At 50.1% G+C, this 24272-nt stretch overlaps 1 pseudogene; it reads right to left on the reverse strand.

Moving 5' to 3' along the window:
- The window catches only part of LOC119525179, a 113765-nt pseudogene that overhangs the window by 77415 nt on the left and 12078 nt on the right, over positions 1-24272 (reverse strand).

Below are 24272 nucleotides of genomic sequence, written 5' to 3' on the forward strand. Positions count from 1 at the left end.
CCCAGAGAAGGGGGAAGGGGTGCAACAGACGGGGCCCCTGGAGACGCCTCGGTGAGCCAGGCACCCACATGCAGCAGCATTCCCCTGGGATGTCTCTTACCCAAGGTTTTTGGGGAGAAGCCCCATTTCCTTCTCTGGTTGTGAGCTCTGAAGACACAGCCCAGCCAGCCAGGAGACCCACTCCCTCTATGGGATGAAAAGCCCTTCTCAGCGACTGAGAAGCCCAAGGAGGGGGAAAGCAGGGGGAGAAGCCTGTGCTCGAGGCCCTGGATCCAGCCATCACTGACGCCAGCCTCCTGCTCTTTCACCATTTGGCTGCATGGGCCAATAAGCTCCACGTTTTGCCTGAAGGTGATTTGAGTTGGATTCCTCTCCGTGGCAACCTGATTCTCAACCAAGGATGCAAACACAGTTCGGTGGACAAGCACATCAGCAGGCAGACATCCCACCTTCCAGAACCTACTGAGCACCTCTTTTCCCCTCACAGCCTCATCTGTTCCATAGGAAGGCAGGGAGTATAAGGGATAATGGAACAGGATTTGGAGCTACACAGGCCTGGGTACAATCCCCAGCTCTGCTATGTAGTGGCTGGGTACACAGGCATCTTACTTAATCTCTTTGAATGTTAGTTTCCTTGTTTGTAGAATGAAGACACCGGGGAACTGCTCTGTAAAGCCCTTTAACCCGATTTAATTAGAGCACAGAGCTTTGATATTAGAAGTGAGTCTGTAGGGATGCAAGAACATTCTGGAAGCCCCACCCAGCCCCTTGGGTGGCTCGCTGGCCCGGCCACAGTCCCAGCCTAGAGATTGAAGGTCAGGGCCAGAGGGTTTGCGTGCTGAGTTCCCACACAGAAGACAGGCCTCTGGCCCTGCCCCTCCTCCACAGGCTGGCGAAGAATGTTGCAAAAGCTGGTCCCAGTTCCCAGCTTCCAGCCCTCCTCGTCCCTTTCCAACCTTCCTTCAACACCCCTCTCCGAACAGAACCTTATTACTCTACAGCTTCTGAGAACATTACCTCCATAAATACATAAATTGGGCAGATAACTCGGGCTTAATCCTTTTATCACTAGAAGATTTGAACAGTTTATAAGCAATCTTGGAAGGAACCCTAAAATAGATTACTCCTGAAAACAGAACACCCTGAACTTGATTTAACCTTTTCTTGAGAATCCAGGATTACCTCAAAGAGCATCAGTTACCATTCTGTGGAGCTGTGACACCCAGACCCACACGGGATGGAGAACAGTTTGCCCCATGACCAATAGCCCCATTCCGTGCTACTGTACAAGCCTGGGCTACTTTTTATGGAGTTTTGGGTTGTTTCCCTGCTTCCCCACCTCCTTTTTTTTTTTATCTTCATTTTATTGAGATATATTCACATACCATGCGGTCATACAAAACAAACCGTACGTTCGATTGTTCACAGTACCATTACATAGTTGTACATTCATCACCTAAATCAATCCCTGACACCTTCATTAGCACACACACAAGAATAACAAGAATAATAATTAGAGTGAAAAAGAGCAATTGAAGTAAAAAAGAACACTGGGTACCTTTGTCTGTTTGTTTCCTTCCCCTATTTTTCTACTCATCCATCCATAAACTAGACAAACTGGAGTGTGGTCCTTATGGCTTTCCCAATCCCATTGTCACCCCTCATAAGCTACATTTTTATACAATTGTCTTCAAGATTCATGGATTCTGGGTTGTAGTTTGATAGTTTCAGGTATCCACCACCAGCTACCCCAATTCTTTAGAACCTAAAAAGGGTTGTCTAAAGTGTGTGTAAGAGTGCCCATCAGAGTGACCTCTTGGCTCCTTTTGGAATCTCTCTGCCACTGAAGCTTATTTCATTTCCTTTCACATCCCCCTTTTGGTCAAGAAGATGTTCTCCATCCCATGATGCCAGGTCTACATTCCTCCCCGGGTGTCATATTCCACGTTGCCAGGGAGATTCACTCCCTTGGGTGTCTGATCCCACGTAGGGGGGAGCGCAGTGATTTCACCTTTCAAGTTGGCTTAGCTAGAGAGAGAGGGCCACATCCGAGCAACAAAGAGGCATTTGGGAGGAGGCTCTTAGGCACAATTATAGGGAGGCCTAGCCTCTCCTTTGCAGCAACCGTCTTCCCAAGGGTAAAACCTATGGTATAGGGCTCAACCCATCAAACCACCAGTCCCCTATGTCTGTGGTCATGTTAGCAACCATCGAGGTGGGGTAGGCCAATACCCCTGCATTCTCCACACCCACCTTATTATTAAGCACTCTGATATCACGTCTTTCTGGCAGCACTGGGGCTGTTTCTGGAAGAACTTCTGCCTCATTACCCACGTTTAATTTGCTACTACAGTCGGCTGTCGGTTAGAAGAATCCCATTACCAAAGCTTTTAGACTTACACTTAAAATGAGAATGAATACTTTATGAAAGTATTTTAAGCTTTATGCTTAAAATTAGCTCGTTTTGGGTGTGTGTGTGTGAGTGGAAGAGAGAGACAGGTTGTGTGTGTGTGTGCCAAGAAACAGAGGGATCACGAAAGATGTGCCTCCAGGTAAGTGGAGCACCTGTGCACCCTATCGACGGGGCTCTGGGGCTGCTCACTTCGGTGAGTCGAATGTCCGCAGGGATCCGGTCTCCGACAGCGAGCAACACGATGTCCCCAGGAACCAGGTCTCGTGCGAGCAGGTGCTGACGTTTTCCTTCTCTGATGCTGCATTTGAAATGGTGACACAAAAGCATCTGTAAGGACATTGCAGATTTTTTGCACTTGAATAAACTTGAGCAAAGAGAATAGAAACCCACTTTCTCTTTCAAGCATGGACAAATGCCTGTGCTTTATGTTTTGTTTTTACATTTCCTAAAAGACTTTTGGGCAAGTATATGGCTGCTGGGCCGCCCCAGGCCTACTGCAGTTGACCTGCCTGGAGGCCAGCTGAGCACAGAGGCCTCCGGAAACTTCCCGCGGGCCTGGGCCAGTGGTTTGAAAACCTGCACATTGGAGCCTGCTCTTGGCAGCACGTCCCTCCTCAGAGGGTGCCCAGCTCTGGAGGCAGAGCTGCCTGGAGGATTTAAGGGGTGTGGAGCCTGAGTTAAGTGCCTGGGAATTCGGGCCACCCATCCCATGGGGGGTGTCCATCCCTCACGTCTGTCTGCCATTAGTCAACAGATGTGCTTCCGTGCCCCTATTCCCACCACACCCCTGCCCCTTACCTGGACAGCTGCAGCGGCCTCCTGGCTGGACCCTGCCTTCTAGCCCCTCCTGTACATGGCAGCCAGTGCACTCTTTAAACACAAACCAGACCACCAGCCTCTCCTGCTCCAAACTCTCCAATGGCTTCCGCTGCCTTGAAGTCAAATCCTAAGTCCCCACCCCCCAAGGCCCTCCCAATGTGGCCCCTGGCTCCCCCCACCTCCTCCTGCTCCCCGCTCCCCCCACCACTTGAGCAGGCCCTTGACCACATCTGGCTCTTTCTAGTCTCAGGGTCTTTGCCAACGTTGGAAGTTGGCACAGCTACTCCCCTACTCTTTCATGTTAATGAAATTCTGGTCTTGACCAGTGTCCACCATTCTTTCCACAGCCTGTATGTCGGGGCTGGACCCGGGGGGAAGACCCTAACTGGCTAAGACCCTCCGGGTGGTCCCATCCCCTGCCAGGGATTGGTTTAGGTCAGGGCATTTTTAAAGCAACACTGGCCTTTGTGATGTTAGAAGAATGGGGTTAGAAGAATCCCATTACCAAAGCTTTTAGACTTACACTTAAAATGAGAATGAATATTTTATGAAAGTATTTTAAGCTTTATGTTTAAAATTAGCTCGTTTTGACTTCTAACCCCATTTGCTGGGGGCTCATGGGAAAGGTTTCCTCACTACACACACACACACACACACACACACACACACACACACACACACAAGCAGCCTCTTCCTCTGTGGGATATTTTCACGCCTGATTGTGATGCCTGGAACTGTGGCAGCCACCTTGGGACCATGAGGAAAGCCAGCCAGAGAACAAAGCCAATCTTAACCCGAGCCAACAAACCGAGGGTCCAGGGGAAAAGAGAGGGAAAGGACCATCTTGGTGCCATCATGAATAGACTAACCCCGTGGTCTCCCCATCTCAGACCCCTTTCTATGTAATATCACACTTTCTCCCTGTGCTTGTGCAAATGGGTCAGAGTTTTCTCCTGCAGCCAAGAACACACATAAGACAGACAGTAGCTGCTCCTGCTGCCTCTACCATCCTTCCTTCAGCTCTTCCATGGCTGCCTCCTCAACCTAAACATCAGATCAGGACATCCTGACCACCTGCTGGTAAAGCGACTCTCCCCTCCTCAGCACCAGTCACTGTTATGACTCTGTATTTTGTTTTGACTTTTGTGTAGTTTTTTTTTTTTTTTTTACGCTTCTAGAAGTCAACAAAAGTAACTGCAAACTTAGCTATAATTTCTGGGCTAAATCTTCCTAAAGTGCAAATGTAGGATGTCATTGCAAATGGCTTTCTAAAGATTGCTTTATAAAGCAAAACTGTATGTGATTCCATTTGTATGACACTCCGGGAAGGGCACGTCGACAGGGCAGGGAAACCCAAAAGTGGTGTCTGGGGTGGGGGAGGGAGGGTGGGTCCAGTTGCTCAGAGGCATGAGGGAATCGGGGGTGTAAGAACCACTCTCAGCCGTGGTTACGTGACTGTGTGCAATTGTCGGACTCCCAGCACTGTACACTAAAAAGGGTGAGTTTTACTTATATAAATTATACCTCCGTTAAGAATAAAAAGCAATCCAGTAAATGGTTACATCCGGAGATCACGAATAGAAAATGTGTACTTGTGACCTGGGACAAAATTTCTGGTGACAACATATTACATGGATTCAGAGAGAACTTCCCTGACAGCTTAGAGGAGAGTGAGGGTGACAGGCACTGGGAGGCGGGTAAGGAAGGGGCTCACCAAGTCCCTCCAGGAATGACCAGTGCCCAGAGGAGGAAGGTGCACACGGAGGCGTGAGCGAAATTATTTCACAAAATGCGAGAGCAGAGGTGAGAGGGAGACGCAGTGTTTCTAAATGCGCACATGTAATGGCCAACTCAGTATGTGTAACCAACAATAATTAACTTAAATAGCCATTTGATGACTTCATTTCAGTCCCCCAAAAGTTGATATGTCTGAGTGAGCAAAAAACTCTTTTCTCTTCTGGTTGGGAAGAAGGAAGAATTGCCTTCCATTCAGGGTCACTTCATAGTCGACATATAGGACCCTCAGAGCTGCTCAGCAAGGGCTTAGTGGACGGGATGGGTCCTGTTTGTGGGCTGGGAGACGAGGTTTGGGGGTTTGAACACAAGCAGACAATGGTTAGATGAACTCGATGGTGTTTCTGAAGACTGCTGTTATCAATTCACATACTACGGTTGACCCATCATGGAAAATTAGTACACGAAAAGGCCCCGAGAGCGAGAAAGCTCTAACGTTGGAGCCAGTGGGGATGGCCAGACCCCTCAGGACCCCTCTGACTTGCCGTCTGGCCCCAGCTTAGGGCTCGTTTTAGAACCATGCCTGGCAAATTTTCAAACAATGTCTCCATCTTGGCACAACCAAGAGGAAGAAAGAGAGGACACTGGGACAGGGACCCAGGGGCAGGCACCCCTGAAATGGGGGTGTCAGGCTTCCTGGCCACCTGCCCCTCCCCGGGCCTCAAGGCTGTGCACCCTAGTCCTGGCTTCTCATCCGTGGAGCCCCCTGCAGGCTGCACTGGGGACCAGGAGGTAGCACAGGTAACGGATGCAGCCCAGCACCTGGCACCTGGGCCAATGGGCACCGTCGCCATCAGCCACGAAGCCGATGGGGCTCCCCACGAGTCAGGCTAGGCTCAGGGTTCCCACAAGTCAGGCTGGGCTCAGGGTTCCCATGAGTAAGGCTGGGCTAGGGGCTCCCACGAGTCAGGTGGGGCTCAGGGTTCCCACGAGTCAGGCTGGGCTCGGGGTCCCGGTTTGAAGCCCAGCTCCCAAGGCACATGGAGGAACAGCACTTTTCACCCTTGCTTCGGTGTAGGAGCAGGTCGTGTGATGTTGCCTAAATGAGAGGACACTGCTCTCTGCCAGGTTCCTCTGGGGAGGGCGGCAGAGGTGCCGGGGAAGGAAGGGGTGCTGGCAGAGGAGATCTGGACCTTTCCTGAAATTATTTTATTTTTTCCAAGGAGAATGAACTCCTGGATTGTTCGTTGCTAAGGGGTAAGCTGTGCCCCCCAAAAAGAGATATCGAAGTCCTATCCCCTGAAATCTGTGAACTTGACCTCATTTGGAAAGAGTCTGTGCAGGTGTAGTTAAGAGGGGGTCATCCTGTAGTAGGGGGCCCTACATCCAGGGACAGTGTCCTTATAAGAAACAAGAGGAGAAGGCACAGGGAAGGGAAGACAGCCGCGTGAAGACGGAGCCAGAGGCAGAGTGGGGGATGCAGCCACGAGCCAAGGAACGCCCAGAGCCCCCGGGAGCTGGGAGAGGCCAGGTGGGGCCTCCCAGAGCCTCCGGAGGGAGCGGGGCCTGCCCACCCCTGGATTTTGGACTTCCGGCCTCCAGGACTGTGAGGGAAGACACATCTGCTGTTCAAGCTCCCCGTTTGCGGTGCTTCATTATGGCAGCCCCAGGGAACTAATAGGCTGGTATAATACAAATGAAATTAAGAAAAATCCAGGCCTAAAACAGCCCCCTTCCTTATCACCAGCTTCCTCTACGACGGCAGCTGGCCCTGTCAGAAGGCCTCTTGCCTGTGCTCAGACCCGGAGCTCAGCCACTGGCCCTGTTTGTCTAGTTAAAGTAAAATCAATTAAAACAAAATAAAACAACTAAATCCGGTCCTCTGTTGCACCGGCCTTATTCCAGGTGCTCAGCAGCCACATGGAGCAGTGGGCAGGGCAGATTGTAGCACATTTTTTTTTCCATCCTCATAGAAAGTTCCTTTGCAGAGGGCTGTGCTAAGCCGAAGTGACCAGGAGATACGGGTGGATATTTCTGCCTCCTTTGTTGTGGTTGTTTCTAAACCTCTTTGGGAAGAGCTGCTGATAACAAAGGGCCAAGTTGAAACATCTAGGCAAGAAAGAGGTTGGTGTGCTGCTTGGCATTGCCCAGACTTCATTCTGTCAGCATCATCCTGCCCATCAACCAGTGTTCCACTGCTGTGCTTTTAAAAGCCCTCACTCCTTACCTCTTTAGACTCTGCCTTTTGAGAACCCAGTGAAACTTCTGAGGCCTCTTGGTAGAAAAAATGCATGCCCAGTTTTGCACACAGGTTCACCCACTTCGTGGACCATCCCTGTTTGAAAGCCACTCCCACCAGCTGCATCCCACAGGCTAGTTATGCTGATTTAAACACTAATGAGAGATTGAGGTCCTGAGAGGTTAAGCGATATGCCCAAGAACACACGGCAATCCACTAATAGGGCCAAACCCAGGTCTCCTGACTCCCAGTGTGGCACGGTTCTCCTATATCGAGCTACTAAGGATACAAGTTTGGCCAAACTTACCAGCCCTCTGGCCCCATGGAGGGACCAGCCAGTCTCAGGGAAGCTGCAACTTACCAGGTGCATTCTGGAGGAACTAGCTTGGTCAGCTCTTCCAGAGATTTCTCCGATCTGTACTCCTGGCAAGAAGCACACGAGACAGGCTGTTCAGGGCATGGGAACCTCCTAACACTCCCGTCACGCCCCGGTTACCCAACAAGCAACCCTGAGAAATACATACCTGGACGAAGGCCACAGTGACCATGATCAGCACGGCCTGCAGGCAAATGGGAGGAGAATGTTAGCACCCAGCAGTTCAGCCAGGAGAGAGTGGTAGGCAGAAGGGAGGAGGGGCGGGAGGTCAGCTTTAAAGATATTCCCTTTCCTTCTTGCAAAATAAGTCACTGTGCAGAAAATTTAGAAAACAGAAGAGCCAAAAAAAAAAAAAAAAAAAGAAAGAAAGAAACCACCCCAAATTCCACCATCCAGGGGTTCACATTTTGGGGTATCCTTCTAGATATTTTCTGCATAGACACAATTACAACCTGGGATCCTATTGTACATCTTCCTTTACAAAGTGCCTTTTTGAACTTAACATCTTATTGTAAATCAGTGGATAGAACCCCAGTCTTTTAAACAGAGGCAGTGAATTCCATTAGAATGAGTGTGTTCATACTGTAAAAGGGTATTTGCACAAAGAGAAGGAAGTGGGGATGGTTTCCATTGAAAGGCGCTCAGTGGTTATCTCTTTGTACTACATGCATAGCCCAAGACCCAGCAATTCCAGGCCTGGTTCTAGAGAACCACAGACGCATGTGCAAGGGATCATGGGAAAGGGGTTCACTGCCGCCCTGTCCCCGGTCATCAAGAATTGGAAGCAACATAGGTGTCTGCCAGGAGAGCAACGGCCAGCTCCATGAACCAGGACACCTCCAAATAGAGGGGAACTGGGCCTGGGTTTGCTTTCCTTGGGCTATAGCTTTTTTTCTTTTTTTTTTCCTACAGCAAACTCCCTTTTTCTTGCATAATAAAAATAAGCCAGGACTCGGCCCCCGCTGGTCCTCCCCACTCCTTGCACACTCACCATGGCGATGCTGGCGGCATCCTCGTACTCCTTCGTGAGGACACTCACCAAGGCAGAGCCCAGAAGCAGCAGAATCAGGGGGTTCTTAAACTGAAACAGGGCAGGGTCATTTCATTAGTCTCAAAAGATCAGCCTTGCGTTCTGTATAGGAAAGAATTTAACCCCCCCCCCCAAAAAAAAGGTCTGGCTCTTGCTCTTGGTTTCTGGGGTGATCTCTAAGCCCGTGGGGTGTCATGCTTGGGCGCCTCGGGTCTCCCAGACAGTCAGACCATGTGACTTAGGGCAGGGCTGGCCACACCAGCAGGGCCAACAGTGTGGCGGAGTGGGGGCCTTGGGTCACGTGGTCACAGTCAACAACTGCAGGGATCGGGGACTGATTCACCCTCGTGGGCAATCAATCGTGCCTAAGCAATGGCACCCCAATAAAGATTCCGGGTGCTGAGGCTGGGACGAGCATCCCCGGTTGGCCCCACTTTGATGTTGGCACACATCGCTTCCAGAAGGCTGAGGCATCCTGACTCCCCGGGGGGGAGGACAACGAGAGCTCCGCGTTTTATCCTTGCAGACTCTGCCCCCTGTACATCCATCCTCGGCTAATTTTAAGGGGTCCTTTCCCCATAATAAACTGTAACCGTGAGTATAACCACTTTCAGGGAGTACTGTGAGTCCTTCTAGCAAGTTACAGCAATTGAAGGTGGTTTGGGGCACCCCTCAGACTTGTACTTGGTGTCAGAAGTGGACTGTCTTCTCCTCCTCTGCAGTTGGCTAATGCCTGCAGGTTCTTACTGAGCAAAAGCGCAAGTGATTTAGTAATTCACTCCAAGTCAGACTTCCGGGTAAACACTACAGTGACCCGAGGGCTAAGGGAGGAAGATCACCACCAGGCGAACGGTCCTCCCCACCCACCTGCACTCTGCCTAAAACCTACCACTAGGGTTTCACTGACACAGGCTGCCCAGGGGTCAGCAAGACACTATTCCATGGAGCAGATCTTGCCACCCACCATCAAGTCCCCAGCCTTGGCCCCACCTATCAGCAGTTAGTCTGTTCCCCTCACCTCATGACCCTCCAGGCCAGGACCTATCTCCTCTTTGGCAGGACACCAGGGAGTCCCATCTCAGCACTCCAAGCCCCCCAAATCCTGCACTTCTCCATTGCCCAGCCTTGGGCACCAACCTGCTCAGGCTAACAACCTCTGGGAGCTCCAGTGATATCCCTCTTGAGAGCAGGTGCTCCAAAGACTTTCCAGAATGATTTTCATTTTATGATCTTATGTATCTGCCCCCTTGTTTCACAGATACATTTCTTGGTGGCTCATGTTATAGATAGTTGAAAGAAAATACAAACAAATAAAAACAAGATCAGAGAGAAGAGACCAAAGAACAGGATCAGAGAGAGTCAAAATGTCAACAAGCAAGTCATGGTTGTAAAATGGGGCTCTGAGCCTCCTAGCAGCCAAGGTAAAAAAGGAAATGGAATCAGATGCATGATACGTGCTGTTGATGATAAGCAGCAGTCAGCAAAGTTCAGGTGTAGGGTATGAAGGGCTTGGACACTGCCCTGAAATTGCTGTGAAAACCTCCAATCTCTCCGAGCCTCAGCATTCTTCAAGCTGATGTGAGACTAAATGTGACTGGCCCAGGGCCTCACACATAGTTGGTGCTCCATAACTGGTAGCCATGATGACAAGACAGTGTGGAAGGCACTAGATAAAGGCTGATAGAATGGAGGATAAGGGGCTGCCCAAGTTCCATAAAACTGTGTGATGGGAAGGCTCTTGATCTATAGCTGGCCTTGGGGGGAGTTTTTCCATCGACCCTTGTTAGGGCTGGGACTGGGGTGTGGGGGGGAGTATTCACCCCTTCCGAAAGAATCACACCTCACAGCCAGCACTTGGGTCTGAGACACATGGGCGAACAGTCAACTCGAGGAGGTCCTGCAAAAGATCACCCTGCAAGAACTTGAGACCCACATCCAATGACCCAAAGTTATCAAGTCAGACTTTACTTAAATTAAGCTCCAAGCTTCTCCAAAGATACGATGTTTTCAAGAGGTAAGCAAACCATCAGCTAATTTTTGTGGATGTCTGTAAGCCTTCTCACGGGCATGAACCCTCAGATTAGGAAAAGGGCTTAGATTAAAACACCTTAAGGGACATCACCCAAAGGCAACAGTTGGACTCTGTTCAGACACTGATTCCAACAAACCAACTGTATGGAGGCATCTTTGAGGCATGTGGGGAAAATGGACTATGGACCAGGCATTAGGTGATATTAATGAAGGGTTAATATTGGTAGCAGGCTCATAGTAAGGTTGATATAGTTAAACAAAGGAAAAAATGGAAAAAGTCCTCATCTAGTCAAGATGCATACCAAAGTATTGATAGTAAAATGATTCAATATCTAGAATTTGTTTTAAAATACCACAGAGAAAAAGGAGGGAAATGGGAAAAAAAACGGCAAAATGTGTTGATAATTATTGAAGCGAGACAATGGATGTGTAAGGGTCACACTCAGCTGTTCTTTCTACTTTTGTACGCTTTTGAAATTTTCCGTAATAAGAAGGTTTTTCAAAAGGTTTTGGTCAGATCAGAAGTCCCGTTGTAGGTTCTGCGCACACCTGAACTTCCTGGCATTGGGGGAAGAGTCTGCAGTGGGCTGGGGCTGCCACTTGTCCTCAGCTGGCCTCTGAGCTGCCTGGCAGAGCTGACAGCCAAGCAGTCAAAACCTGAGGTGGGCAAAGCTTCTCGGAAATTCAGGGGGGAATGGAGCTCCAGAGAAGAAAGAATTGTAAGCCCAGGAAAGTCTGTTCTCAGGAGGAAAAAGCCCAGGATAAGATTTCATTTCCATCCTGGGCCCGTCCCTGACTTTCCCTCAAGTTGGAGAGAAGTGAGGAGATGGGAGGACCCAAGCATGTACCCGGCGCCCCCAATGCCCGGGCACCCGCGTCCTCCGGCAAGCCTCTGTGGCAGGAGCATCCTCCATGCACTGGGACGTGCTGCCTCGGGGCCTTGGTGCCCACTGCTGCCCTTGCTGCACAGGCCACCCGGCTCCGCTGGGGCTCCCTACCTCGCTGCAGCCGGATCCCTGCTCCAAGCACACCTCTGCAAGGCAGAAGGTGCCTGCCTGACCTCTGGGCGCCAAGAGCCACCTCTGCCATCTCTCTCTAACTCTCTCCTCACCCATTTTCCCCACCACACCCACTGAGAGCTGTTACACACCAAGTCGTCTGTCTGTCTCTACCACTGAGACTAGGGCTTCCTGAAAGCCAAAATTTGGTTTGGCTGCTGCTGTGCCTAGTGCACATAAAAAGCAACCACCCTGAATGAATGAAAGAATGAATGAGTGAATGTCCACTTTCCATTTGGGAAACCTGAAGCTTGGTGGGACTTGAACTCCTGCTCAAGGCTGCATGGCAGAAGCACTGGCTCTGCCCCGCGCTGTGTGCACATCCCCCTGCGGGTCCTTCTGTGGGGCTTCTCTGCACTCCCCTCCCCCAGCCCCGCTGGGCAGCTCACTCCCAGACCCCAGGAGCAGCAGGCCTGTTTCTGGACAAGAGACCCCTCCAGCTGTGGGCTCAGGGCTCTGCAGTCCAGAACCCCAATCCCAACCCCACAGTCTTGGCCATGCACCCAAGGCTGCGTCTGACCAGTTTTCCTGGCTGACTCACCACCAGCCTTCCTCCTGCCCTCCCATGAGACAGCTCCAGACACCTGCCTCACATGAGTGAGTCCTGGTGAGACACAGCCCACAGGGAACAGACCCAGTGGGGAGGCCCCACCGCATGCCTGCAGGGCTGCTCTGGCCAGATTATCCGCCTCTGCCTGGCTCATCAGAGCTCATCCAAGCCCAACATGCAAAGGGAGACAGGTGGAAAAGGGTTGGTGGGAATCTTACTGTGCGGGCAGCAGGTCATGCACAGGGGGAGTTGATAATTACAATAACTAATAACAGTGATAGTTACAATAACCCAGAACAACAAAAAGAACCAGAATTTCTTCAGCACCTACTATGTGCTGCCCCCATGCTAAGTGTTTCACTTGCATCATTTCTCTGAGCCCACCCAACCCCATGACCCAGGTATGTTACATATCCCTGCTTCACAAGGAGCAACCTGAGGCTCAGAAGGAAACTGCTTTGTCACACCTAGCTCAGGTGACTCCAAAACCTGTGCCCCTAACTGCTATGCTCAAACTGGGTCCAGCTGGTAGGTGCTTTGGGGGGTGGGGGTGGGGGAGGCCATCTTTATTAAGCACCAAATCTTTGCCAGGCACTATGAAGGCAAGTCACTTCCTTCTTTTTAGGTAAACCTCCCAAGATCCTAGATGGTTAAGTAACTTGCTCAAATTCACATGCAGCTGGAAAGAGGCATTTGAACCTGGGTTGCTCAATTCTAATTTGTGTCTGTCTCGTGATTCCAGAGTGACATGTCTTGGGTCACCCGAAGGCAGAATTCCTAATGGTGAGGCTCCTGAGAAGGAGAAGCAGGCCGGCCCGTGAGGTGGTGAGCTCCCTGTCACTGCGGGAGAATCACAACATCTGGCACACAGTAGGCACTCAACAAATGGTAAGGGTTGATAAGCAAATGCAGGCTGAACCGCTGCACTCATCGAAGGCGGGGCACGCAGCCATCGGGATCTCCCCCAATCCTGAAAAGATTCCCAGGCGGATCCCGGAACTGTCAGGTTTAAGAAGAATAAGCAGGTTCCCCGCTCTCGAGAAAGAGAAACGTAGGAGACTTCCTTTCTGGAAGGTGTCAGAGAACCCCTGCGGTGAAGGAGGAGCTCAGGGTAGGCTTTCAAGGCAGAAGCAGGAAGAATAACAACCAGGAACCCGGCCAGAGGGAACTAGAGGAGGGGCAGGGAGGGCAGAGCCAGGGCAGAGCTTTGCCGGCTCCTTTGTCTTGCAGCGACCAGGCCAGAGCTGCAGAGGGGCGGCTGTCCCACCGCAGCCAGGGGCTCAGCCTCTCTCCCTGAACTCTAATTCCGGGAGCCTCGGCTGCCTCTTTCCAGAGCTGGGGTTCCAAGAATCTTCCGGGCAGGCCAGAGCCACCTACTTACTCAGAAGTCTATTTGGGTGCCAAAATGCGTCAATGAAGGACAGCTCCAGAGAGCTGAGAACTGACCAATGAGCACGGCTGGGACTCCAGACCGAGTGGAGGGTGAGGATGCTGCAAGGAAGGCTGTGATTGGTCTCTTGATCAGAACCAACCAATCAAGAAAGCCTTAAATAGGGAGCCAATGGGAAACTGAGGCAATCTCACTGCCTTCAGGTGTCTGGAAAATCCTGTCCCTTAACTGGGAATTTCTGAACGGGTACTGGGTGGGTGGTGGGGCAATGACTTCTAGACTGGAACTTGTAGCCACGTCTACTGTAGACTTTTCTTCCCTCTTCCTAATGGGTTCCAGGGAGTCAGTGATTGCACCATCCCGTCAGCACGTGGGGGACCCACGGCAGGGGCTGAGGGCAGGGGCTCGAGCCCCTGCCTGGCTCCACTTCCCAGACTGCCACTTACAGCTGTGTGTGTGGCTTCGGGTTCCCAGAATAAAATACAGGACGTTCCATTACATTTGAGTTTCAGAGAAACAAGCAACAAGTTTTTAGTATAAATGACACTAAACTTGTACTAAAAAATGTTCCTGGTTGATCTGAAATTCAAATTTAAATGGGTGCCTTGTGTTATTATTTGCTAAATCCGGCAACCCTAGAAACCCTGGGCAAGCACCTCCACCTGCCTGTACTTTGGTCTCCTTGACTGTAAATAGGGAAGACAAGAGTACAGCCAGTACTCCTCAGGCACAGGTTCTTTGTGATCTGCCTACCCAATAAAATTTACCTCTAAGCCCCAGATCACACCCACAGCGTCTCTGCAGCCATTCACAAATGTGCACAAGGCAGCAACAGGTCTGAGTTGCCGAAAGCAGACATTCCCAGGTGACACCGACGAAGGTGGACTTGCCTTCTCGTTTTAGCTCTTTACTGTGAATGAATGTCCTTTCCTGGTATATTTAGTGGCACATTTTTATGAAAAAAAAGTTGCTTTTTTTGGGTGATTTTGTTGTTGAAATGGCCCCCTTGTATACTGCTGAAGTGCAGTCTAGCACTGCTGAGTACCAGAAGCCTATAATGGGCCTTATAGAAAAATCTGCATTAGTTAAGCTTGGTTCTGGTGTGCACAGCACTATTGGCCATGAGTCTGTAAAGCACTTAGCACGGCACCTGCAGGTGGTAAACCACCCCCAAATCCAGCCACTATTGCTTGTGATCACAGGTGCCTGGGGAGTGCGTCCTGCTGGCTAAGAATGGAGAACCATCTGAAAGAGGGGCGTGCCTGCCCCCTCCCCAGCACCTGTCCAGGACACCCCCTCCTTCAATGTCTAAAGAAAGTGGCCCCGCCCCACCTGGCTTAGGCTGGTTAGGGAGCACGAGGGACAACTGCCATGGCCCCACCTGGTCCAGGTATTTCTTCCACACAGGTTCGGTGTTGTCAGCGACAAACTCGTTCCAGCCATGGACCCGCCTGCGCTGCGCCACCGAGAACTCCGACAGCCCATTCTGTAAGACCACCTGGAAGGAGACGCCAAGCACGGGCTCGCTGACCAGCCGGTGGGGACCGAGGCGCCCACGTCGCAGACTCACCTCTCTAGAGGCTTCCATGATGGGCAAGGAAGATGAGTCGCTCCACGGAGAGAGTGGATTTGCTCCAACTGCTCCAAGCAGTTAGAGGCAGAGAGAAGAAACACTCCCAACCCAGTTCTTTTCTGATTATACCACATTCTACCCTAAAATTACAGCCAACAAGAGTGTGTTGGGCCTAAATTTCAACAAATAGAATTATAGTATGGAATTCTGGAAATGCAGAAATGCTTAAAACAAACAAACAAGAAAACCAAAGCCTGTCTTTAAAAACAATTATAGCTAAAACCATTACATCATGCATACACTGTGCCAGACACTACTCCAAGCTCTTTATGTATCTTAATTCATTAAATGCAGCCAATTTAAAAATCAATAATAATGTTTGGAGATGTTGTGCTGGTCTTGGCAGAGGTACCCTTGCTTTTAAAAAATCAATGAAAAGAAAATTCTACTCGGTGGTAGCTGGGTGACAAGCTAACAGGGAAAACAGAATTGATTTCTGGACTCTTTTGAACAGGCCCCAACAGCTCTCTCATGCCTCTGTCCAGCCCACCCACCCCTATTGTGACCTGTGTCACCGTAGATTAGTTCTGCTGGGACGTAAGCTTTACCTAAATGGGAGCGTATGACATATACATATATTCTTGGGTCTGGCTTCTTTGGCTCACTGTTGTTAGTGAGATCCATGCATGGCATTGCACGGAGCAATGGCTCACTCGTTTTCACGGATGCATAGAATGCCATGGTAGGAGGATAGCACAGTATATTTATCCATTCTACCGCTGACAGACATTTGGGTTGTTTGGCTATTACTGATGCATCTGTTTTTAAGCAAAGTTATTTAGAAGAATTAGAACTCACAAAGCCAACAGAGCAGGGCAACAATTTGCATATTCGGAATCTCAATCTTTGAACTTCTGGGAGTCTCAGCTGAGAATACACCTATATCAGAGAGCACCCCTGCTGAGGACAGGTGATAGGTACCACGGCCTGGTTCCAAGAGACTTTTTAAATAACCCAGGGAAGAGGGAACCCAGCCACGTTCTGGGAGTGCAAATGTTCCGTGCTCAGATGCCCAGACCTGCGGGAAAGCCACACGACACACCTGGAGGGGTTGGGAGGAAATAATGCAGAGGAGACTTCAGAATCAGGAAAGCCCGAGGTATTTTTGCAAAATTATTCCTAGAATTCTGATACCCAGCATATGATAATCATCTCTTCCTTTTCAACCAGGTTGTTGGGGGCTGAAAAAGAGGAAGTGGAGGGTGACATACCAACTAACCTCTTCCTTCAGCTGGATTAGAGATGGCAAAGCCTCCTTTCCTTGCTGCCCCACCCCCGCCCCACCCCCCAATGCCTGGTTTGCCTAGAAGGGCTATGCCAGCCACATCCCTTTCCTGGGGTTGCCTCCGCTTCTGCCCAAGGCCCAGTAGCACAGCACTCTGTGTTGACTGTGCAAATCAGTCAGTGCATTAGTTAGTCCACATCTTGGGAGGTTTCCTTAAGTCAACATTGGACCTGCTATTGTGCGAGTTTCATTTTTAAGAGAAATATGCACTTCATAATGAGGCGGGCATTTTTCCAGCCTCGAGGTCCATTTCAATGTACCAAATAAAGCGTTCAGTTCCCTACCCTGTTACTGTTCTAGTCTGGCTATTTCCACACAAAATCCATTTTCACACAGCAGCCTAAGTGATTCTGAAACACATATGTCCAATCGTCACATACACACACACACACACACACACACACACATACACACTATACTTGAAAACACTAGGATACATTCCAGTTGCTCTTGGCATAAAAACCCAACTCCCTCCAATACAGCTTCACCAGAGCTCACCTAATGTCCACACCCTACGTCTTCCTTGACAGAACAGCAATACTCCTTCCCAAATACTTATTTTTTTTCCCAAATCTAAAACTACCTTTATTTGTAGTTGGCTCTGTATAAAATGCCATCATTAATCAGAATTACAAAACTGTGCAGGAGGCACAAAAATCATTAGATATTAGATAATGACTCTCACACCACCAACCTTTAAAACCACCTAAAAGTTGTACAAGCTTGTAGTTTATAAAATAAATGGAACCTCATCAAAATTAAAAAGTTTTGTGCCTGAAAGGACTTTTCATGAAAGTAAAATGACAATCCACATAATGAGAGAAAATATTTGGAAACCACATATCCAATAAGGGTTTAATATCCAGAATATAAAAAGAAGTCTTTTGACTGTTCCACAATAAGACAAACAACTCAACACAAAAATGGGCAAAGACTTGGGTAGACATGTCTCCAAAGAAAATAAACAAATGATCAAAAAGCACATAAAAAGATGCTCAACATCATTAGCTACTAGGGAAATGCAAATCAAAACCACAATGAGATACCGTTTCACACCCACTAGAATGACTACTATTTAAAAAAAAATGGAAAATTAGAAGTGTTGGAGAGGATGTGAAGAAATAGGAATACTCAGTCATTGCTGACAGGAATGTAAAATGGTGCAGCCACTGTAGAAGACAATTTGGCAGTTCCTCAAGAAGCTACGTATAGAATTACCACATGACTCGGCAATCCCACTTCTAGGTATATACTCAAAAGAACTGAAAGCAGGGACTCAAACAGATAATTGCACACCAATGGTCATAGCGGCATTCTTCATAACTGCCAAAAGGTGAAAACAACCCAAGTGACCAACCACTGACGAATGGATAAACAAATGTGGTCTATACCCACAATGGAATATTATTCAGGCATAAAAAAAGAATGAAGGTCTGATACATGTGACATGAGGACATCATATTGAGTGAGACAAGCCAGACACAGAAGGACAAATACTGCACTGAAATGAAATAATTAGAATAAGCAAACCTATAGAGTCAGAATCTAGAATATAGGTTACCAGGCGACAGGGCAGGGGTAGGGAATGGGAAATTTAAAAAAATCTATTTCTGAGGCCCGTGAGTCACAGGTGGCCCTTGGAGGGGTCCCTTGTCCCCCAGGAACGGGCCTGTCCAGGACCCCTGCCCCTGCTGTGCCCAGTCCTTGGCTGGAGGTTGCTGCAGGATACCCAGCCACCACACGAACGCTGGGTGGATTCCAAGTTACGCTCCCTCTGCCTGTGCGGGGCACGCTCTTCCCAGCCCCCATACCACACCTGAGCCGTGGTTCTCAGCCAGGGGAGATGTTGCCCCCCAGGGAACAGCTGGCAAAGTGCAGAGATGTTTTTAGTTATCACGACTTGGGGACTGGTTCTACTGGCATCTGGAGGGTGCAGGCAGGAGCTGCTGGTCGGCACCTACCAGGCCCAGGATGGCCCCACCCAGGGCATTACCTGGTCCAAAGTGTCCCTCATGCCAAGGTGGAGAGAACCCACATCTAAGACAGGCCAACTATTCTATCTCGATGTCTTCCCAAACCAGATGTGTCAATTTGCTTTACCCCCCCCGCCCAGTACCTCGACTTCTCCTTCCTGGCACAGCTGGCACTGAGCAATTTTCACTTATGGACTTTTATCTGCTCACAACACTCCAGCCAACTCCGGGTGGCTGGGACCAGAGCCGGGTACTCAGGGGCTGCTCGGTGAAACTTTGTTAAGCACACGAGGGGTACCGGCTCTGTGGGAAGGGTGCCTGCTCCCCGCCTTCACCACGCCAGCCCCACTTCATCCTCATTATTGATTCTGCAGCCAGCTCCACTCACCCGCCCTTTCAACCGGGTCAAGTGACACTCCAACTTCCTCGTCTGGAAAGCACAGACACCAGTGCCAGCCTCCTCATGCTTTTGAGAGAATTCAGTGAGCTCCTGCCTGACAAGGGCTTAGTCCAGTGCCGGGCACACTGGGAGCTCCGAGGGACGCTGGCTGCCCTTCCTATGGGAAGCAGGCCCCCAGCTCTAGGTTGGAGTCGCAGGGCGCTGATGGGGCATTGCTGGGGTGGCTTGGCTGCACCAGGGAACTCAAGAGATGCCCTGGGCCAGAGGAGCCCAGACCTGGGTTCAGATCCTCAGATGAGGGGCAGGTGCCCAGCAGGAAACTCTCCAGGGCCTGAAAGGTCAAGGGTCAGGATGACAGATGGGCCATGCAACTCTGGTTAACGTGGCTCATTGGCAAGGTCCAGAAACATGCGGATAGTGGTGCTATGGTAGCAAACGCCCAAAATTGCCCTAGGGAGCTATGCTGGTTTGGAAGTATCATGTCCCCCAAAACGCCATTATCTTTGATGTAGTCTTGTGTGGGCAGGAAACGTATTGGTATTGATGGGGTTGGAGACTTTTGATTGGAAGTTTCTGTGGAGATGTGATCACTCAACTGTGGGCGAGAACTTTCATTGGATAACTTCCATGGAGGCGTGGCCCTGCCCATTCAGCATGGGCCTTGATTGGTTTACTGGAGCACTATATAAGCTCAGACAGAAGGAGAGAGCTTGTTACAGCCAAGAGGGACACTTTGAAGAATGCACAGGAGCTGAGAGAGGAGCTGTAGCTGAGACAGACAGTTTGCAGATGGCCATTGAAAGCAGATTTTTGCTCCGGAGAAGCTAGGAGAGGAAAAATGCCCCAAGAGCAACTAAGAGTGACATTTTTGAGAACTGCAGCCTAGAGAGGAATGTCCTGGGAGAAAGCCATTTTGAAACCAGAGCTTTGGAGCAGACACCAGCCACGTGCCTTCCCAGCTAACGGAGATTTTCCAGACACCAATAGCCATCCTCCAGTGAAGGTACCCAATTGTTGATGACTTACCTTGGACACTTTAAAGCCTTAAGACTGTAACTTTGTAACCAAATAAACCCCCTTTGTAAAAGCCAATCCATTTCTGGTGTTTTGCATAACAGCAGCATTAGCAAACTGGAACAGGAGCCCTGAGGTTACAGAAAGTGGCACAGCCCCTTCTCCGACTGGCACACAGAGGTTGGGAGGCTACATGTCAGCTGCAAATGCTGTGATCTCTGAGACCTGGGGAAGAAACAGGGGCAGGTCCACCAGGCTGACTTCCTGGCTGGCTCCCAATGAGCCCTCCTCTTACTTCCACCCCCCTCACCCTCTCTTGTTCTCACTGCCTCTGTCGTGCCACATCAAGGACCACATCCTGCCCCAGCTGCTCTGGAGAATGAGGCGCCGTCTTCCCACCTGCGCTCAGCAGAATAGACCCCCACGCCTGAATCCCCAGGCCCTGGGAACACACAACCTTCCACAGCAAAGGGACATGGCAGACGTGATGGAGGGTGCTGATATGGGAGAAAATCCCAGGTGATGCAGCTGGGCCGGTGTCATCACAGGGTCCCCAATCAGGGTCCACAAAGAGCCACACTGCGTGGGTGCTGGGGGTTGCCATCTTTGTACACTAAATATAAACGCTTTCTTTTTTCTGCACTAGTCCTTTCCAAATCTGTGAATGGTCTAGCTATACCTCAGTCAATCTGTATTTTAACAAGTTCTCCAGGGGATGCTTATGCATCCAAAGATGGAAAACCACTGGGGTCTTGAACAAACACATATGCCATACCCATCCCAAGATAACTGAGGAGTGGGGCCCAGCCATCAGAATTTCTAGAAGTTCCAGGTGATTCTGATGTGCAGCCAGGGCTAAGGGTGCCTGGCCTGGGATGTGCACACACAGGGCAATTAAACAGGGTCCTGCTCTCGAGGGGCTGCCACACTGAAGGTGCAAGCAGGCCGTGACCAGCCAGCCAAGCCCCAAGTAGGAGGCTGAGCAGATGGAGTAGGGCAGGATTCCTTCTGCTTCCAGGAGGAGGCGTGAGGTGAACCCCAAGGCTGGGCACTGACAAGTCTTTCTAGAAGTTGGGCAGACAAGGATGGAGATGGCCAGCTGCAAGTAGCCAAAAACACATAATAGCTTATAATGGCAATAAACACCACGCATCCCTAGCTAAAATAATTCACACTTACGATATAATGGCTAATGTTTTTGATTGCCAGACACCACATCAAGCACTTGGCATACACGATCTCACTCAGTCATCATGGCACTTAGAGAGGGTGCCATTTTTATATGGCCGAAGAGCCAGCACTTATAATCATTGCCCTTTACCACACAAGGAAACATCCTTTGGGCTTTGTATCTATGGAGATGGGAGAAGATGGGTAGGAAAATAACCTCCTGGCTCTTCAAGAGGAGGAGGGGGGAGGATGGTGGGAGCAGAGAGTAAACTCAGCCCACCTGAGGTCAGCTGAATGGTGGCCCCAAAGATGTCCATATCCTTATCCATGGGGCAGGTGAACGTGTGACCTTAACTGTAAGAGAGACTCTGCAGGTGGGATTAAGTTAAGGATGCTGAGATAGGGAGATTGTCCTAGGTGATCGGGGTGGGCCCAATGGGATTGCAGAGTCCTTAGAAGAGGGATACAGGAGAAGCAGAGAGGAGAAGCAGAGAGGACAGAGGAAGGCACCAGGGCAACGGGACTGCAGCCTGATGAGGGAGGAAGGGGCTGCCAGCCAAGGAGCCTGGGCAGCCTCCAGGAGCTGGAAGGGGCCAGGGAGCAGATGCCCCCAGAGCTCCAGAAGGACCAGCCCTGCTGACATCCTGATTTTAGCCCAGTGACACCCATTTCAGGCTTCTGACCTCCAGGACTGTAAGTGCATATACTGTAACACATTAAAAATAAAATAAAAGCCACAGGCATGTGGTAACGTTACAGCAGCCACAGGAAATAGACACAGCCTCCATCTGCTCCAGGAAGCCTCCTCTGCAGAACTACCCCACCTGCTGTACCCCAGAGCGGAGAAACAATCCAGCTCTCTGAGCTCCTGGGCTCCCAGTTCCTACCTCTGCCCCTGCATCTTGTGACCCGTTTGCCTGCCTCCTTATTGGGCTGTGAATGCACGGGGGCAGGAACGGGCTCATAAACCAAGAGCCAAGCATGGTGCTTGGCAAATAGGACATGCTCAAAAATGTGTGTGGGAAGGGGGAAGGGGAGAAGGGGGAAGGGGGAATGGGGAAAGGGGGGAGGGGCATGGTGCTGAGCTGTCCGGAGGGGCCCGATTACAGGTGCTGGGGCCACGGGGAGACCAGAGGGAGGGCAGCCCAGGGACAACTGCCAGTCTCCAGGGGAAGGGTCAGGAAGTATGGTCCTAGGGAGCTGCAGGGAGCAGTTTCAGGGAGCAGGATGCTCAGCACTGATGTCTGCTCTGGATGGGGCCGAGCAAGGCCCCCGTCCCGGGACAGCCCTCTTTCGCCAGGCGGTCCCCCAGTGGTTCACCCACTCTTTCCCCAGCTCTTCTGGGCGCATGTTGAGCTGTGCCTGGGGCCTTCGAAAAGCCAATACAGCCCCACAGTAAATCAAGAAATTTCTCAAACCCATAGGTAAAATTCTAAGCCATGAAAGAGAAGAGCTGCAAGCCCAAATAAATTCCACCAGGACTAAAGATTTAAACATAAACAAAGAAACCCTGTGAAAGCCAATAAATGGGGGAGTTTGGGTCACAGTGATGTCCCAATGTCAGCGATGGGGGAAGCTGGGGGAGGGGGTGTGGGAAAACTCGGTACTGTCTTTGCAACTTTTCTGTAAATCTAAAGTTATTTCAAAATAAAAAGTTTATTTGAATATACATCTAGGGTAATTCCCTCACTTCATTTGCTGTGAAGTGGGCTCCTTGGTCAGAAGCAATGCTGTGTGGAATACCATGATGGTGATACAGCATTCCATAAGTCCATGGATGGTAGTTTTGGCAGAAGCATTGCATGCAGGGAAGGCAAACCCATATCCAGAGCATGTGTCTATTCCAGTAAGAACAAATCGCTGCCCCTTCCATGATGGAAGTGGTCCAATGTAATCCACCTGTCACCAGGTAGCAGGCTGATCACCTCGGGGAATGGTGCCATATCGGGGACTGAGTGTGGGTCTCTGCTGCTGGCAGACTGGACACTCAGCAGTGGCTGTGGCCAGGTGAGCCTTGGTGAGTAGAAGTCCCTGTTGCTGAGCTCATTTACAACGTCTATCGCTACCACCATGACCACTTTGTTCATGAGCCCATTGGGCAATGACAGGAGTGGCTGGGGAAAGAGGCTGATTGGTATCCACCAAATGGGTCATCTTTTCTACTTGGTTATTAAAATCTTCTTCTGCTGAACTCACCCTCTGGTGAACATTCACATGGGACACAAATATCTTCATGTTTTTTGCCCACTCAGAAAGGTCTATCCACATACCTCTTCCCCAGACTTCTTTGTCACCGATTTTCCAATCATGTTCCTTCTAAGTCCCTGACCATCCAGCCAAACCATTAGCAACAGCCCAGGAATCAGTATACAAACGCACTTCTGGCCAGTTCTCCTTGCAAGCAAAGTGAACAAACTAGGTGCATTGCTCGAAGTTCTGCCCACTGGGAGGATTTCCCCTCACCACTGTCCTTCAGGGACATCCCAGAAAGGGGCTGCAGTGCTGCAGCTGTCCACTTTCGGGTGGTGCCTGTGTATCGTTCAGAACCATCTGTAAACCAGGCCCAAGTTTTCTCTTCCTCGGTCAACTGATTGTAAGGAACTCCCCAAGATGCCATAGCTGTGGGCTGGGAAAGAGAAGGTAAGGTGGAAGGAGTGGGGGTCATGGGCATTTGGGCCACTTCCTCATGTAATTTACTTGTGCCTTCAGGACCCACTCGAGCTCTATCTCATATATACCACTTCCATTCCATTATGGAGTGCTGCTGTGCACGCCCAACTTTATGGCTTGGTGGGTCAGACAATACCCAGCTCATGATAGGTAACTCAGGTCTCATGGTAACTTGGTGGCCCATGGTTAATCATTCTGTCTCTACTAAGGCCTAATAGCAGGCCAAAAGCTGTTTCTCAAATGGAGAGTAGTTATCTGCAGAGGATGGTAAGGTTTTACTCCAAAATCCTAAGGGCCTGCATTGTGATTCTCCTATAGGAGCCTGCCAAGGTCTCCAAACAGCATCTCTATTTGCCACTGACACTTCCAACACCATTGGATCAGCTGGATCATATGATCCAAGCAGCAGAGCAGCTTGCACAGCAGCCTGGACCTGTTGCAGAGCCTCATCTTGCTCCAGTCCCCACTCAAAACTAGAAGCTTTTCT

Source organism: Choloepus didactylus, assembly GCF_015220235.1.
Source record: "Choloepus didactylus isolate mChoDid1 chromosome 24 unlocalized genomic scaffold, mChoDid1.pri SUPER_24_unloc2, whole genome shotgun sequence".
NCBI lineage: Eukaryota > Metazoa > Chordata > Mammalia > Pilosa > Megalonychidae > Choloepus > Choloepus didactylus.